Source organism: Rhyacophila brunnea, unplaced genomic scaffold (assembly GCF_057557595.1).
Source record: "Rhyacophila brunnea isolate RB1 unplaced genomic scaffold, BYU_Rbru_1.0 scaffold_13, whole genome shotgun sequence".
NCBI lineage: Eukaryota > Metazoa > Arthropoda > Insecta > Trichoptera > Rhyacophilidae > Rhyacophila > Rhyacophila brunnea.
In genome coordinates, this window is record NW_028232785.1 from 6,631,910 (window position 1) to 6,651,800 (window position 19,891).

Consider the following 19,891-nt stretch of genomic DNA (forward strand, 5'->3'; position numbering starts at 1 on the left):
ACAATTTTTTTTGATCGTTTAAGATGTTAGTCAAGTTAAGTTTATATGATTGAACAGAAACTTTAAAAACGTTGTATATAAAAAGTTCTTTTTATCTTGTAATTTTACTTAGGGCTTGCGCAGACAGAGAGCGGTCGGAGTTCTGCGTTCAACCGACCGTTGACCGCTAGCATTCAGGGACAGCAGACAGGTGGCGGTCAACAATGTGCGTTCCATTTGTATACAAACGCTGTAGTGACACAGGCGCTGCATAATACGAGACCGCTATATTCCGACTGCGAGTGGAAGTGAGAAAGCACCGCTGTTGCGTACTCACTCCCCCGTGCAACGGTTGAGAGGTACGGAGTTCTTTGTAATTGCGGGAATAGAACTCTAGAACGCTAGCGTTCCAATTGACCGGCGCGGTCTGACCGCCGGCTGTGTACCCATACAGTATGAAGTCCATACAGTACAAAGAACGCCGAACTCCGAACGCGGAACGCAGACCGCCTGACCGCTCTCTGTCTGCGCAAGCCCTTATTGTCTACGCTTATAATAGCAGTTTTTCCATGGTTGTCTATGCGCAAAAAGCGGTGATTGGATGGTTTCAGGTATAGAAACTGATAGCGTTTCTAAAATCTGACATTGTATTAGTCATCTGTAGGCTTTGGGTAATAAACCCGAAAAAACATTTGTTCATACAACATTTAGTATTATTAAAATAACCTGAATTATTGTGATATCGTCAACAAGTTCTGGTGATGATCGAAATTTTGGGCTAAGCGAATGGATATTGTAATACACAAAAATGTGTCAGTCATCATGACTAAGTTGCAAGCATTTATATGGGTAAGCAAATATTGCATAGACGCAAGCATCTATAATCTATATATAACAGGGGTGGTCAACCTGGTCACACCCGCCTACTAGTGGGCGTTCCAGCTTTCATGGTGGGCGGGCAATACATTTGACATAAATTCATATTACATTTCATTACATTACTTGTGATCATAATTCGAAGTCCAATACATGATTATTCTATGCTTATCATTTATATACCTATTGCCAATATACCTAACATCAAAATACCTATTACTAACATCGAAATACCTATTACTAACATCTTATTTAATTGAAATTTAATTATCGAATCGTATGGCTATCTTTTATACTAGAATTTATGCTATTAATTTTTATTATTATTACGCTGCTGCCGTATGCATTCTTACCATCACCTTTCCTGGTCCTCATGACCGACTTATACCTTCCACAGTTCACCTTGAGAGGCGTTGGGACCTGTCATAGCAAACAATGGGACTCATACATATATTTATATTCTGCTCTGCTTTGTCGAGGGTCGTAGTCACATAACCAGTGGCAGATTGACTACTAGGATCAGACCTCACGGTTGGGTCGGCATTACTCCCTATGGGAGCACCCCGCAAGGGGTTACAAATTAGGTGCGCGACATAAGGTTAGGTTTGATTTGATCTTAAAGTTATAAAATCTCATGACGGCAGCTGCGGCACATTTACCAATGTTTTTTATACTCATTCCCTGTCTTCAAAACGTTCTATTAAAAACGTATACCTACCTACCTACTTATTTGTTTGTTTGTAGGTTGATATCAAACCTGTTGTCGATGCAAACTGTCTTCCGATTAAAAAATTCGGCGTTTGCCCCACTGGGCCGATGACTAATAATGATTCACAGGTGGGTACCTGACCAATAATCAATTGTAATGTATAACTTGGCGCAGTGAGTTATACAGAGGCCGGCATTTTCAAAGAATTCTGTTTTCGCGCAGCAAATTCAGTTCACTGGCGTCAACGATCTTTGTCCAACCAAATGTTAAAAGACGATCACAAATCCTAATATAACCCATAATGATTTAATAACGAGTCGACTGTTCGTTCAGATGCAAATATTCCTGTAAATACCAGACTAATAAAACAATATTATTATTACTGCTATGGAAAATCGAATCATATTTCGCAATTCTGGTGATCATAAATTATTTTATCAAGAAATATAATAATAAATATGATAATAAACATAGTACAGTTGCAGTGTTAACCAATCATATTAACATCTGTCAATTACCTTACCCCTTTGCGATTTTTGATTCAAAATTGTACACCAAAAGTTGTAAGTAGTTACCACAATATTGTCTGAAAGTCCGTTTTAAGCATCAATGACATTGACCAACTTTACGACCTGCTTGTTGGCGAATTTACGATCTGCCTGTAAAGTCGCCCAGTGTCATCATCGAACAAGCTAACAAGCAGATTCTAAACAATCTAACGAGATAAGTTGAAAGCCGGCCAACTTTACACGGTACCCGCCGACGTGTGGGCCTACTGCGTATGCGCGGTAAAGCGATGGTAGCGACCTCCCGGTATAAAAACAAACTACTCATTTTGACATTTACCGTTTTGACGGAAACATTATTCGGCAAGCATTTACGTTCCACTTCATAGCGCTAGAGCCCGATAAAAGTAAACAGCAACACAATATTATGATTTCAATTCGCTAGTATGTGTATATCATCTATTGTCTATGATCTGCAACTACGTTCTGTCAACGTATTCGCTGGCTTGTGGCTTCTCAGCGAATGGAAAGTTTTGTGGTTCATCATCACAATCGCAGTAGCTGAATCGTCCACTTTTAAATTCGCTAACAAACAGCTTGTAAAGTAGCTCAATGTCATCGACGCTTTATGTAGGTTTTTGCTTTTGGATGTTACATAATATTGGACTGTATTTCTTTAACCTACTTATGGATATTACCGTAACATTATTTATTTGAGTTGTACCACAATATTTTTTAAAAGTTTGTTCATGTTTTTGCTTTTTAATGTTATATAATATAGATGCAGCCGTAACATTATTTAATTTGTATTAAATACCTAAGTAGATAGACCACAATATTATCATTACTTATCGTCATTTTTGCTCTCACCACTTTACTTAAGTCTGAAGGTTTCAAAAAGCAAAAGCGTCGAATAAAATGACTCGCATTGATGAGTATAAAACATAATTTAGAATGTATAATATTAAGTTCGAATATAATGGTTTTTCTAGGTTACTACAAAAAGAATTTTCGCAAGGCATCACGATACAAGTATTAGTCAACAATCCACGCCTGATGGAGTGATAACGTATTCAGAAGTGATAATAGATGAGCAAAATATCAAAAGAGAAATCTTAGAACGAGTTACTCCGAAGGAACTTCGACTTATTCTGAAAAGAGTAACACATTTCTCACGTTATTTGATTTGTGGCATTTGTAACGCAGTGTTTGAATGCGGTAGTGCTCTAAAAAGTCACAAAATGCTTCACACGGAAGTGATTGCTGATCAAAGGCAGGAATTTAATAAATACAAGGTAAGTTCATATTATAGATGCTCGCAAATTGGTAATCTTAAATTGCATAAAAAGACACACTAAAACTATATTAAAACAGTGTGTTTTATAAGATGCTTGCGTCTATGCAATATCTGCTCATATAAAATGCTCGCAACTTAGTCATCATGAATGACACATACTCATGTAGTAGGTACATATTCATTTGCCCTTAAAGTCGATCATCACCAGAACTTTTTGACGATATTATCATAGTTGAGGTTCTTGTCGCACGGGAAAATGTTTTTTCCATTCATTCTGTCTTCGAAATATTCTTTGGAAACCGTTAACCTACCTACTTAATTGTTTGTTTGTAGGTTGATATCAAACCTGACGTCGATGGAAGTTGTCTTCCGATTGAAAAATTCGGTGTTTGCCTGACTGGGCCGGTGATTAATAATGATTCACAGGTGAGTACCTACCTTCCAAATTAATTATTGTATTGTAAAAATATCATGCGCGGCACAGGGGCGGCACTTAGACAAAGGGCGGCGATTTCATGAATTTATGAATTGCCGAATATGTTTTATTTTACTTTAATATTCAGTTTACTGAAATCAATGATCCGTCGCCAACTATAATATTATGAGAGACATTTCCAAGTCCTTAGATAACGCTTCATAATTTAATACTTAACAGTCTATTTTTCTTTGAGGATGCTTTTCAGTGTCGTGACTGATATTATAATGTAATCACTGCATTCGGAAAACATTTTCCATGTCTCGATGTAATTCAATCTGTTTACGTGAATATTTTTATTAAATATTTATTACGTCTTGGCTCGATATAATAATATTGCTTCAATATTTTAATCGGATATTTTTACATTATTAATATAATTAATACTAAAATATTTATTCTTGTATGGGTACTCAGTGATTGTACTTACGTATTACTTATTCATGGCCGGTTGGCCGACATCCAAAGCTTTGTTATATTTAAAAAGAAAAAGAAAAAAGGTGTAAAGTAGTATCGAGTGAGATGAGTTTAATAATTGTAATGGACAATAGTTAAACATGGAGTGCCAACTAATTCAATCGATAAAACATGAAATATTTAGTACTATTAATCTCAAGCATATAAGCTCGGCTTTCTGTTAACTTAAACCTTCTGTAAAGAATGCTTTATACCATTATCTACCTCGAATAAAATGTCATTTGTAAACTCGTTTGAAATATGAAATTATAATTTTTGGGCGCCTTGAACATATTATTGTGTGTATTTACAAATTTAATATAACAATATAAAAATAAGAACACAGCTTAATTGTTAAAAGTGTTATTTAATTACACACAATCAATTTCGTACGACAAGCGTACTACATTGAAATTTAAAATTGATACAAAAAAACAAATAGAAATTTTAATACAAACTCGAGATGCGTTCGTTTGGTACGGTCATAGAGTATTTTTAAATGGTTTTGATTACTTAGCTTTTATAGTTTAAATGATGGCTGCTATTTCAGCTTGGCTGGAACTGTATAACTGTGCACCTTCCTGTCCGAAAGGAAGCATCTACAAATGGCGTTGAAACTTTTACTATGCGATAATCGATTCACGTCTGTACTGTATTAATTCTAATCCCGAAGTGAGATCTTGTGGGCGGAAATGAGTTGTTTGTCTGCATCATGCTTTCAAAAAAGCGGGAAAAATCCTCATTGGTTCATTTTTTAACGGTCATTGTTTTAGAAAAACAGGGTTGACACACACTGTTTACAAGGTTGTGCCAAATTTTGTTGTTAATTAATTTACATTATTTATTTACGTCTGCGTTTGAAATGTAGACATGTCACGTGAAATGTAACATGACAGCTTACTCTGAGAAGTTGTAAAGACTTACCAGTTTGAACTATGGGACTTGTATACATTTTATCTCGCTCTGTCTTAAGGTTGACGCTCTGTTATCTCGTGGTGGAATGGACTGGGAGGCCAGAGTAAATGGTTGCGTCGTCAAAGCTAATTTCACGAATGCCTACTGAAGGTCAGCATTTCGGGTTTGTGTCAATAGCACAGTTGCAGAGTTAATCAATTCTATTCACATCAGTCAATTACTTTATCAATTTGCTATTAAGCATTCAAAAGTATAATAAATTTGTATAATTTTTATATTTTATTTATTATTATTTTATATTGGTATTCTCTTCTTCTCTCTTGTGTGCGTTGCGTTGGACTACAAAGCCGTGGGTCCCAGGTTCGAATCCTGGGTCTGGCAAGTACAAAAATTGTTTTTCAATTTGTGTGTGTCAGGGTATGGACCTAATAGGTTGAGCAAGTGGCTGACATCCATTTCTCGTAAAAAACAAAATCTGTCAATACAAACCTCCACTCTGTGGAGGCCCATATGATCCTATCAGGATCGGACATGGTCGGAAATCTCATGTTGTGTACGCCTTGAATTTTGATTAGTTATGTGTACAGTGTTTTATTTTCTTAATAAATAAATAAACAATATGTAGCATTATTTAATTTGTATTTTATACCTAGGTACTAGGTAACTACTATTATCATTTCTTATCGACATTTTCGCTCTCACAACTTTATGCCTGTGATCCATTGCCACGCAAGTCAGGCGATTTACAGTCTCCGGACTTTTTTTTTGAGTGGGGCACCGCTGATATGTGGACTTGTAAATCCGTAGACCATGCTCGTTAGATTTCAAACATTTTCGATATTTTACTCTCCGAGTTCCGATTCGATTTGACATTAACTCGCTATCATTCGGACCGAATAAAAATCTGTAATTATTTTAAACATTTTTATTGATTAATTTGTTACTTACACATTACAAAATGAAAGGTTTATCAATTATTTTTTATTTGTATTTATTAGATTCATAAAAGATAACGTAAATCTTGTATTGTTTTCACTGCAATATTATTTTATACAAGTATACATATAAATCACACACAATTGTAAGATAATTGCAAGACATTGCGATAATCGCAACTTTTGACTTTTGAAAACTCGACTCTTTTATTCGTTCGTTTCTATCAGTAGCAAAGCATAGCCAGATTGGACGTTTTATAGTCCTCGGACTCTTGGCTCGCCAATGGAGCACCGACATGGTACTTAATGCAAAGTACAATAATTTCTGATGATGTCAAAAATGACTCAAATCGATGAGAATACAAAATAATTTAGAATTTTTAATATTTAGTTCGAATATTATTGTTTTTTTTAGGTTTCTACAAAGAGAATTTTCACAAGGCATCATGATACAAGTAAGAATCAACAATCCTTGCCTGATGAGATGATACAGTATTCCGAAGTGACAATAGATCAGCAAAATATTAAAAAAGAAATCTTAGAACAAGATACTCCAAAGGAACTTCGACTTATACTGAGAAGAGTAAAACATTTCTCACGAAATTTGATTTGTAGTATTTGTAACGCAGTGTTTGGATGCGGATGTGCTCTCAAAAGTCATAAATTTGTTTACACGGATGTGATTGATTACCAAAGTCATGCACCTAATGAATACAATGTGGGCCCATGTGAATGCTCCCAACTTAGTTGTTTTGAAACACGTAAAACGACACATCCTGGTAATAAACCATATAAATGCGATGTGTGCTCCTATAGATGCTCGAAATTTGGTAGTCACAAAAAACATGAAATGACACATACAGGTGAAAAACCTTATAAATGTGATGTGTGCCTATATATATGCTCGCTATCTAATGATCTTAAAAGACATAAAATGATACATAGTGGTAAAAAACCTTATAAATGCAATGTTTGTTCTTATAGATGCTCCACACCTGGTAGACTTAAAAGACATGAAATGACACATACTGATGAAAAACCTTATAAATGCAATGTGTGCTCATATATATGCTCGCATATAAGTAATCTTAAAAGACATGGAATGACACATACTGGTGAAAAACCTTATAAATGCAATGTGTGCTCTTATAAATTCTCGGAACTTGGTAGTCTTAAAAGACATGAAATGACACATACTGGTAAAAAGCCTTATAAATGCGATGTTTGTTCTTATAAATGCTCGGCTCCTGGTAAACTTAAAAGACACGTTATGATACATACTAGTGAAAAACCTTATAAATGCAATGTGTGCTCATATAGATGCTCGCATATTAGTAATCTTAAAAGACATAAAATGACACATACTGGTGAAAAACCTTATAAATGCAATGTGTGCTCTTATAAATGCTCGGATCCTGGTAGTCTTAAAAAACATGAAATGACACATACTAGTGAAAAACCTTATAAATGCGATATGTGCTCATATAAATGCTCGCGAGTTAGTCTTTAAATACATGAAACGACACATACTGGTGAAAAACGTTATGAATGAAATGTATGATCATATAGATGCAAAGATTCTGGTAATCAAAAAGACATGAAATGACACATACTGGTAAAAAGCCTTATAAATGCGATGTTTGTTCCTATAAATGCTCGGCTCCTGGTAAACTTAAAAGACACGTTATGATACATACTAGTGAAAAACCTTATAAATGCAATGTGTGCTCATATAGATGCTCGCATATTAGTAATCTTAAAAGACATAAAATGACACATACTGGTGAAAAACCTTATAAATGCAATGTGTGCTCTTATAAATGCTCGGATCCTGGTAGTCTTAAAAAACATGAAATGACACATACTAGTGAAAAACCTTATAAATGCGATATGTGCTCATATAAATGCTCGCGAGTTAGTCTTTAAATACATGAAACGACACATACTGGTGAAAAACGTTATGAATGAAATGTATGATCATATAGATGCAAAGATTCTGGTAATCAAAAAGACATGAAATGACACATACTGGTAAAAAGCCTTATAAATGCGATGTTTGTTCCTATAAATGCTCGGCTCCTGGTAAACTTAAAAGACACGTTATGATACATACTAGTGAAAAACCTTATAAATGCAATGTGTGCTCATATAGATGCTCGCATATTAGTAATCTTAAAAGACATAAAATGACACATACTGGTGAAAAACCTTATAAATGCAATGTGTGCTCTTATAAATGCTCGGATCCTGGTAGTCTTAAAAAACATGAAATGACACATACTAGTGAAAAACCTTATAAATGCGATATGTGCTCATATAAATGCTCGCGAGTTAGTCTTAAAATACATGAAACGACACATACTGGTGAAAAACGTTATGAATGAAATGTATGATCATATAGATGCAAAGATTCTGGTAATCAAAAAGACATGAAATGACACATTCAGGTGAAAAACCTTATAAGTGCAATGTGTGCTAATATAGATGCTCGCAACCAAGTAATCCTTAAATGCATGAAATGACACATACTGGTGAAAAATCCTATATAACCCTTTTAATAATACAGATATTAATATTTTTTTTACTTTAATCTTTAATAACCACACTGCTGAGCTAGCAACGTAATGTGTTTGTGTCTTAATAGACTTCCATTTTTTTTTTGTTAGCCTCTGATAAGCTTAATTTATCCAAATAACAGCAGTCATTAATGTTTTAATAATATGTATTTTTGGTAATAAAATTTAAGTTGTTACATTGGAGATATTGTTTTTTTTTTTTAAAATATCACTTACATTTACATAGTAAAGGGTAATTTTTTGATTAATCTGTTCTAATCGTTTTTAAATTTGTTGTTTTTTATGATTATCTGTGAATTTTCAAAATTAAAAGAATTAAAATTTATAGGAGGTATTTAAAAAAGAATTTCACCTAATCTTAAATTGACATCAATTTAATTAATCTTAGCAACAAAAAAAACATCACAAATAATAAGTTATTGTTTTCTTTTATCTTGGTAGAGTAAATATGCTTCATAAAAGAGATGGTGGTCTTTTTCAATAAGTGATTTCATTTCCTCTAGGTGTTTGAATTTTTCGTCAGAGATTAGGAGCTGGAATTTATATAGACTCACTGTAAGCCATCATATTTTGGTATTCGGTATTTTTTGGAAATATCTCCCAATTTCGCGTCTTACTATTGATAATAAATTCAACATTGTTTTTCTGGTTATAATATTATAATTATTGGAATTTCCTATCGTAATAAATTACAACTAAGTACCTATGTCTTTTTTCCTGTCAAAATTATGTAACATATTATTATAGTCGAGTAGAATAATTGTGTGTGTGTATAAAAACCTGAATTGCTATGTTAATAATTGACTATCGATGTCATACTTTCTATAATTTGGGGCCTTCGTCACATAATATGTAGATATTATCTAAGGTCCTCTTTACTTCACAAAAATTATCCTAATAAAAAATAGTAATTATTTTTTTAAATTGGTATCCGATAAATTTCATAATATTGTTGTACCTACCCATTGAAATGTTGTTTTCAAACCCATTTCAATAAATGCTCTTTATTTAAATCAGATAGCTACATAAAATGTATATTTTAATGACCAAAGTACACATAATATATTTATAATTCTATACTTAATTAATTGTGGTTTTGTAACTTACCGAGCACTCCTAGGTTTTTATTACGATATTCAAAAATATCCTTTCCAATCGATATTACTGTAAATGATACCAATCAATGTTAATTTCACAAAGAAGAATTAAAAAATGATTCTAAATGTAATTTCCGTTATAAATCAAATTGTTGGTAGTCGTAAGTCACTAATAATAGCTTTCACCTGAAAATAATATTGAGTCGGGAAATGCAATTAAAATGCCACAGTAAACGTGGGCCTTCTTTTGTTTATGAAGTACACAATAGTTGTAGTAAATGTTTTAAAGTGTTTTCAGTTATATTCAAACTTTCTCGTTGGACAAACCGTAATAATATTTTTTAGTAGGAACAATGAACAATAACTTATATTTTATTCTTATATTTTCATTTTATACCAATAATTATAAAGTAGGTATCAATGCAAATAAATAATTACAGTGAACCTATTGCATTTATAGGTACTTATTATAGTATTAAAGTAACACTAAGTATGTCCATAAAATCGGTGAATTGTAGTTAGGTACAAGAAATTCATGTTAGGATAATTGAGTCATTTTGCTTCTAATTTCATAAGTAGGTACTTTTACTTACTTAATATTATATAAATAAATACTATCATAATCGATCTGATGTTAGAAGGCATACACATAATAATGTACAAATATATTTTTTCTCAGTAGTGCAGCGTGGAGGTAGGCTGTCAAGATCCAACATAAATAATGCATATTAATGTTGTTTGTGAGTCACACGTTCTGGTTTTAATTGAAATAATACTAGGAACAATAGTTCACATACGGTTTGGATATTTTTTTAAATTCAACTAAACTTTGCCGAAACCAAACCATAATACGAGTACATAATATCGTATCTTTGGTACCTACGCTTCGGACTATCCGACAATTTTGTGCACACTTTTTCATTCATAACTATTTCTTTTTGTGGAATGGAAAATACATATTACACGTCATGTTGTTAATTCATGAAGTCCTGCCTAAACCCAATAATCTGATACAAAATATCATTAAGTATATCTATAAAATATCAAAAATGATGTATGATTTAATGAAATATTTTATAGATAGACCAGTATTATTTTATTAATATAGATATTGAATATCTATTAAGGCTTGGCTTGCGCAGGGCTTCATTGAATTCTGAAAACAGACCAGCACCATCTAAATAATTGAAGTTTTAGTTCAATTAAAACAAATACGTATGACTGACGAAGTTTAGTATGCACTATTTTTCGGATCTCAACTGCTAACCTCCACCCTTCGCCACTGCAATATTTCTATGTACCCATGTCTGTAAAATTAGCTTATTTTATCTAGGTGTACCATTTTAAATGGACTTCGTCCGTACGTAATGTTATTGACTAAATTTAATTTAAATAGCAAAAAAAAACCCAATCACCTGCAAACAATGTTTTAATGTACCTATTTTGTATTATAATTACATCTTCTTTATGTTTTTTCTTAATTTTTAGCTTTTCAGAGTAAGATACATAATTAGTATAAGAAATATTATAATGTTTGGAAGTTGTATTATTTTAGTGGTAATTTCACGCCTATTATACGTTTTTTTTAAATATTGTAGGTACTATGTAAGCAAAACAACTACTTTGCATATTGATAAAATTAATATATCGAAGGCAGTATTATTTCAAATACTAGGTATCTATTATTTTATGTGGCAAACGTAATAACACACGCCTGCACATGTGTTATTCTACCTTACAACATCAGTCGTTCACATCGGATGAATATGAAATCCCTACGTTTCGTGCACTGACAGCCTGTGTTGCAAATTCCATTTAAAACAAATCGAGACACACGTGGTTTGGTTATAATGACGGTTCCATGACAAAACAAACAACGATAAATATAACTATGACCTTTCAGGAAAATATATAAATTTAATATTGAAATTGTCCTATATCTATTAGTATGTTGATAGGTTTTAAATAGCACAGATTTTCAATACGCCATAATAAATCAAATTATATAAATAATTTCTGCATAACTAATCGCTAGAAAGCCTCAAATAAACCTAACTCGGTGAAGCCTGCAAGCTTAGGATATATCATCTTAATCAATATATGTTCAAAATGATTGGGTGTCTAGGTACAACGAAATGATCAGTTTAGCTTAGCTATTTGAATATGTATTGTAATATTATATCTATAAGCATAGCTATCTATTACCGTTAAATATGGATAAACAAGATAATTGTATACAATTATATTTAGTTTGCGGTTACAAATTATTTCCAAAGCGCCATAAAATAAATGCATTTTATAATCCGTTCCATATCTTGTATTTTCCCTAATTTAATCATTTAAATGGTTTTACAACAAGTGGTGTTAACCTACGGTAAATCTAGCAGCTGCACGCCATGAAGTTATAAAGAAAAAGTATGAATCCCTTAGTAATCGAGTGGCAATAGTCGTGCATAGTTATCAAAATCAAACAGATAAATTGAGTTATTTACGACGAATGGCCAATATGCAGTGATGACATTATACAATTTTATATACTCTATATTATATAAAAATATGCATTATTTTCAAAATAACGGTATTGTAAAAAAAATGAAAGTATATATTATGCCTTAATGATTTCACTTAAAAATTGTTTTTTTTAAATAATAAATATTTATATATAAGTATATGTATTTCTTGTAAAATTTAATTAATTAATAGATTCCACAAAAAATTATGTTTCATTTTTCTCCTCGCAGTTCTGTTTTGTCACTGTTCTGTTTTGTCATGTTCTATTTTGTCACTGTCTTGTTTTGTCATGTTCTGTTTTGTCCGGTCACCATAAAATGTAGAACGATGACTTAACTGTATTAAAAAAACACATATTTTAACTTTTGAACCGATCTTTTAAAATGCCTAATTTGTATATTGGAGACTTGGTCTATAGTCTATAGCAGTGGTGGCCAAATCGTAGCGCTTGCGCCAAACGCGACGCATTGCCCCTTTTTGCGCCTACCTAATCTTTTGAAGTAGGCGCAGTGACGTCCCTAGACAAAATGCCGTCCCTAGACAGCGCCAAAATGCCTCCTTAATTTGTATACAGTATTTTTTATCATCCTTTCATGACTAAAATATTTATGAAATCTGTTGTATAGATACATTACCAACAAAATATATAACTACTAATAAATCTAGTTTCATTTATTATTTAAATTAAATTTTGAAAATATTAATTCAAATACATTTAAAAATAACACCTGGCAACTTCCAAAACTCGTGAATGAGCAGCAAAAATATTTGGTTAAATTTTAGATTAGGCAAGTATGTATCTACATATAGGTATGTAGGTAGATACATACTTACATAAGACATGACCTCCAAGGACAACGGAAGTAAACTAGACATCGCGAACCCGACAAAAAAATACAGTCTTGTTAAACCTTGTGTGTTAATAAATACATTCGGTTTCCAACCAGTAAGCTGAATTTTTAATGGAAAGATATTTCCGTTATTATGTACTAAGTTTAGGTAGCTATTTCTATATATACCTAATGATACTCCTCGATTTGCCGCCCTTCGAGTAACTGCCGCCCCCAAGCGACGCTCAACCTGCCTACCCCCACGGGACGTCACCGAGTAGGCGCCATAACTGAATCCATCTTATATTTTCAACACCTGAGTGCTCTCAAATCATCATTTCATTTAAAATAAAATGAACAATGTTCATCTCTCAGTTAAAAAATGGGGATTTGAGTGAATTTCCACACTTGAATGACCAGATTCAATGTGCTGTGGATAATAGAAATTTGACCAAATATATTGAAAAAATCAAGCTATTGCAAAGGTCATTTGAAAGTAGTTTTCATGATTTTGCTAAAGTACAAAACTGCATGCTCGCACTTCTAAACCCATTTTCAATTAGTGATCAAAATGTAATGCAGATGCCTAGTAACATACAAATGGAACTGATAGATTTAAAAACAAATTCGTTATTGAAAATTAAATTTTGTTGAACTTTTTCCAGATAAAAATGCTTCTGACATAATTAATGTCTGGCGGTCATTATTCTGTGAACATTTCCCACAGCTAATAAAATTTGCATAAAGTTATATCTATATGTCGCTGTGGATCGACATACAGACAGTGAACAAGCAGCTGGTATCACCTAACCGGAGCCGCGTAACTACACTTTATCACAGATATGCTGGATCGTATTTTTTTCATCAGCACACAATTCCATTGAAGACAGCCATTATTATTCTTAGTATATTCGATGGCTCCAACCAGGAGCCGTCCGTCTTGGGTGCCACAAAAGTCTGTCTTCTATAAGCTGGCGTGCCGATTTCCACCCGCTTCACCATCCATCTCGTTCCGACCCATTGAAAACTTGAACAGTTGAACGCGATGACACCATGCTGACGTGTGACGTGAACGCCAGTTTTAAGAATACAGACTATTTTTTTACGCTTTTAAATAAATTTACATCTTTCTACGGGCGTGAAGATTCCTTCATTTACATTTTGCAGTCCGTATTGTATAGCTTCGTTTTTTATTATATTATTATTAAATTCTTTTTCTTTTTTCAATTCACTTTACCTTTCTTTACCACGGCACTTGGTATTAGGGAGACATCATTTAATTCAGATACGCTTGATTAAGACCGAGTGTGGTGCGAGGCGGCATGGTTTACAATATCAAAAAAATAAGTACATACCTACTTAAAAAACCAAAACAACATGAAAAGAGTAGTAACGATAAAGAAACATGACGTACCTCATAGCGATATGCAATAAAATGAATACTGAGTTCCCGATAATAGAAAAAGGTGAGATTACATACAGAAAATGTTCTATGTGCTATCGGCAATAGGTATTGTAAATAAAATAATAACTATGTATGCGCTGAAAATATACCTATTCAAAGATGGCTCTGGGTGTTAGAGATACCTAGCAAGATTATTATTTTTTAAATATGCATTAAGTGCCTTTTTGTATCAAGTGACATTAGTAGGTATTAAAATAGTTGACAATTATGAATTGTGGTGTGTCATCTTGTTCTAATGTTAAAAAATGTCGTACCTACATACATGCTGATATGAGTTTGAATTTAGCTAGAATTTCGACAAGCGTTAATTATTATTCCCGTTTAAATATTAATTCAACTAGGTAGGGAAAAGTAAATCGACATCAAATAATATTTAGATATTGACAAAAGTAACGATACCAGTATTTAACATGTCAATACTTTTTGACGCCCCCAATTGAATTGAACTATAGGACGCCATCTTGTTTCCTTCTGTTTTCCTCGTTGTTATTTGTTACCGTTCCGCCAACGCTGCAACACTTATTCTCGTTCAATAGAAGTATAATTTAAACACGTTGACCAGTGTTAATCATTTCATTTCAATATAATAGTATTTACCGTTTGTAAAACTGCTCTTATATCTATACTGACAGCGATTGACATTCTTGCATAACCTAAAAATAGTGACACGTGTCTTGTGTTGTATTTCAGCGTTCTGTAATCAGATTATTGTAAAAATGGATATTAAAAGTGAACCGCTGGACGTTGAGTCAGATGGGGAAACACAACGCAGTGTTATAGAATATAAAATTATACCAAATATTCAACAGCTTAGCCCGAAAGGTCCTTCATCACCAGAACTTGTTGGCGATACCACAATTAAGGTTATTTTGATAATGTTTAATTAATGTTGCTTTATGAAGAGTTTTTTGCACTCATTCCTTGTTTTCGAAACGTTCTATTGAAAACTTATACCTACCTACCTACTTATTTGTTTGTTTGTAGGTTGATATCAAAGCTGACGTCTATGGAAACTGTCAAACGATTCAAGAATTCGGTGTTTGCTCGACTGGGCCGGTGATTAATAATGATTCACAGGTGGGTACCTAACTTACAGATTAATTATTGTATTGTAAAAATATCATGCGCGGCATAGTGGCGGCAGTTAGACAAAGGGCGGCGATTTCATGAATTTATGAATTGCCAATTATTTTTCTTTTATTATAATATTATTCAGTTTACTGTAATCAATGATCCGTCGGCAACTCTAATATGTTGAGAGACACTTCCAAGTCCTTAGATAACGCTTCATAATTAATACTTAACTGTCTATTTTTCGTTCAGATGCAAATACTACTCTGGTAAATAACAGACTAATAAAACCATATATGACTGCTATAGAAAAGTCTCAAAAATATCTTTCTGCCAATGATATTGTAATGAATGACTAATTAGAGTCAGTTTAGTAGAAGTAACGGGAGGGGAAAATTTTATTGTTACATCACTGACTAACTTACATCGTGCCAGCCAATACTGCATGGTTCTAACTTTTGAGAAAACAAAGCCTACAATGAAGTAGGTAGTATTCTAAGCTGCCTCATTGTTACTTTTGTTTCGCAGAGGACAAACGCTAAGAACCTTGTAGTTCTCCACTTGCGATCAGTCACCTACGTCTGTCATTAAGATTTATTAACTATTATAAGAAAATCGTACCTATTAGAGCTGGGATGAGCATTTTGACATGTTTCGAAGACATAGAGCATAATTGAGGGATTTTATAGCATGCTTTCTTTAAAGAAAACACACGTAAGTATGCGACAATTATTTGATAATTATTGTTCAATTGGAGGTTTATTTTCTTTATTAATTTTTTAGTAATATCACCACATTTAGATACATATAATTAGATGGATTGTAATAACTTGTAACTTCCCTAAAATACAGAAATTAATACACCAATTTTCATAGGCATACTATTATAGCTATTGCAATGGCGGCGTTACCGACACAACTCAATTTCACCGTTGGACGGACCCAGTGGGATTGGTGAATGGCTAACCATCCCTCTTACAAACATTGTTAATATAATTTCATGTATGTGACAGCCCATATGCGTAAGGGTGGATATGGTTATTTCCATTCTTATATAAATATATATTTCTGTATGGCGCCCACTGCGGCCTTGTTAGTATAGCGCCTGTCTCTTGTAGGCCCCGGGTTCGATCCCAAGGCTAGTATAGCGTTGTGTTTTTTCAATGTTCGATCAGTGCAAGAATCTAATAGAGTGGGCGAATGGCTAACAACCATTCCTCGTAATATTTCGTATAGTGTACCTCCACTCTGTAGCGGTCTCACACCGTTCACTTAGGGGCAAAAGTTGTTATTTACTTTTACTTAAATAGAATTCTCGTGTGGTTCTGTAAAATGTGTTTAATTTATATTACGCATACGTTAAATCAATTAAGTTCGTCTAGTGTGCAATTAAAAATATTGATCAGATATTCTTGCCTATTAATTTTACTTTACTTACACACTTTCTTTTAGTACTTTAAATAAGATGCATATTTAATTAACATACAAAGTATTTTTCTCTATTGTATGTTTATTTTAGGTAGCTATCAACTGAAGAATGCTGTACCTACATATCTTTAGGAATTTTAAAAAAGTTATGAAAATACAAAAAGATTAACTTTTAGTATAATAATTGCTAGTTACTTATTTTCAAACAAAAAATCATACAAAAAAAATTAGGTTACACATTTTTATATCAGTACCTATTATTGAAAACCCCAGATAGACAAGTATGTCTATTGCATTATTTTTAACACACATGCCATGTTTATGAATTGGAGTAAGAAGGCAAGCAATATTTTTTTTAAATTCTCTTCTTTTTCCGTAAATTTGGACCAATATTGAAAAAAATCACGTTTAAAGTGTTCCAGGATATTTGAAAAAGTGTTATTCCAAATTCCTTTACCACGATTTTAGCATGACTGTGAAAAATTACAATTATAAATAAGTATTTTTTAATCTAGCAATACCTTTGTATAACACTGGCGCCATTTACTAACTATCACTATCCATAATGGTGTCGTAAAATTATCTTAACCTAATTACATTGACATAATAATAGGTTTCCTTTCTTTATTAGTATACAAACCAACGCATTTTAAATAGTCATAATAAAATTAAGTTCATTAATCCGTAATTTCGAGATTATAAATTTTCTGTTTCATCTACACATGTAGAATTTCATATAAGCGTGTCTTTATCGCACACTCTGTTCACTAAATCAATCTATCACTATCTCACTCGCTTTAACTTGAAATTTCTTGCGAGATATATGAGATGGAAATAGAGGATGCTTTTCAGTGTCATGATTGATATTATAATGTAATCACCGCATTCGGAAAACATTTCCCATGTCTCGATTTAATTTAATCTTTTTTACGGGAATATTTTTATTAAACATTTTTTCTTTAGATACCTACGTTATGAGTGGATATGATCACTGTGTTTGGAAAATATTTATTACGTCTTGGCTCGATATAATAATATTGCTTTAATATTTTAATCGGATATTTTTATATTATTACTATAATCAATACTAACATATTTATTCTTGGTATAGGTACTAAGTGATTATACTTACGTATTATTTTTTATTCATGGCCGATTGGCCGTCTTTTATATCCATCCAGACTTGTCAGTTTGAACTATACATTTTATTTTCGGTCTGCCGTAAGGTTGGCGTTCTGTTATCTCGTGGTGGAATTGACTGGGAGGGCAGAGTAAATGGTTGCGACGTCGTCGTTGACGCATGCCAACTGAAGGTCAGCATTTTGGAATTGTGTCAATAGTACAGTTGCAGAGTTAATTAATTCTATTCACATCAGTAAGGGTAATATTTGATTTAATGAAAATCTCATGTTGTGTACGTCATCAGTAAGGGTAATATTTGATTTAATGAAAATCTCATGTTGTGTACGTCCTGAATTTAGATTTGTTACGTCTACAGTATTTTGTTTTCATAATAAATATAAAAATAAACAGTTATGTCAGTATCTACCAAGAGTTGTTCCATTTGCTTTTTGATATTACATATACGTGGAAGTCGCATTATTTAATTTGTATTTAATACCTAGGTACTAGGTAAGTACTATTATCATTTCTTATCGTCATTTTCGCTCAAACAACTTTATGCCTGTGTATCCATTGCCACGCTAGACAGACGATTTACAGTCTCTGGACTTTTTTTTCGAGTGGAGCACCGCATATTTGTGGACTTGTAAACCAGGCTCATTGGATTTCGATATTTTTTTCTGCGGGTTGCCAGACTATGTCCGTCAATCACCACGTAATATCGAGTTGACATTAATTCGCAATCATTCGGACCAAATAAAAATCGTAATTATTTTATACATTTTTATTGTTATAATTTGTTACTTTGCACATTATAAAATGAAAGATCTATCAATTATTTTTTATTTATATTTATTAGATTCTTAAAAGAAAACGTAAATCTTGTATTATTTTCACTGCAATATTCTTTTATGCACGTATACATATAAATAACACACAATTGTAGAATAATCGGAAGACATTACGATAATCGCAACTTTTGACACTCGACATTTTATTCGTTCCTTTAGCAAAGCATAGACAAATTGGACGATTTATTGTCCTCGGACTTCTGACTCGCAAATGGAGCACCGGCATTACTCAATACTGTCTGAAGATGTCATAAGACGAAAACCTCGAATAAAATGACTCACATTGATGAGTAAACAACATAATTTAGAATTTATAATATAAAGTTCGAATATTATTGTTTTTCTAGGTTTCTACAAAGGGATTTTGCACAAGGCATCACGATACAAGTAAGAGTCAACAATCCTCGCCTGATGGAATGATACAGTATTCCGAAGTGACAATAGATCAGCAAAATATCAAAAAAGAAATCTTAGGACAAGATACTCCGAAAGAACTTCGACTTATTCTGAGAAGAGTAAAACATTTCTCACGAAATTTGATTTGTAGTATTTGTAACGCAGTATTTGGATGCGGATGTGCTCTCAAAAGTCACAAATTGGTTCATACGGATGTGATTGATTACCAAAGTCATGCACCTAATAAATACAATGTTGGCCCATATAGATGCTCCAAACTTAGTTGTCTTAAAACACAAAAAATTACACATCTTGGTGATAAACCTTATAAATGCGATTTGTGTTCATATAGATGCTGGCAACTAGGTCATCTTAAAGTGCATAAAATGACACATG

At 32.8% G+C, this 19,891-nt stretch overlaps 1 long non-coding RNA gene across 1 annotated transcript; it reads left to right on the plus strand.

The window, feature by feature from the left end:
- The first annotated feature begins 3,217 nt into the window (after window positions 1–3,217).
- On the plus strand, window positions 3,218–5,376 carry LOC147076299 (uncharacterized). Its single transcript, XR_015069527.1, has 3 exons — window positions 3,218–3,365; window positions 3,701–3,793; window positions 5,272–5,376. It is a non-coding gene; the product is annotated as an uncharacterized LOC147076299 (long non-coding RNA).
- Window positions 5,377–19,891: the final 14,515 nt, after the last annotated feature.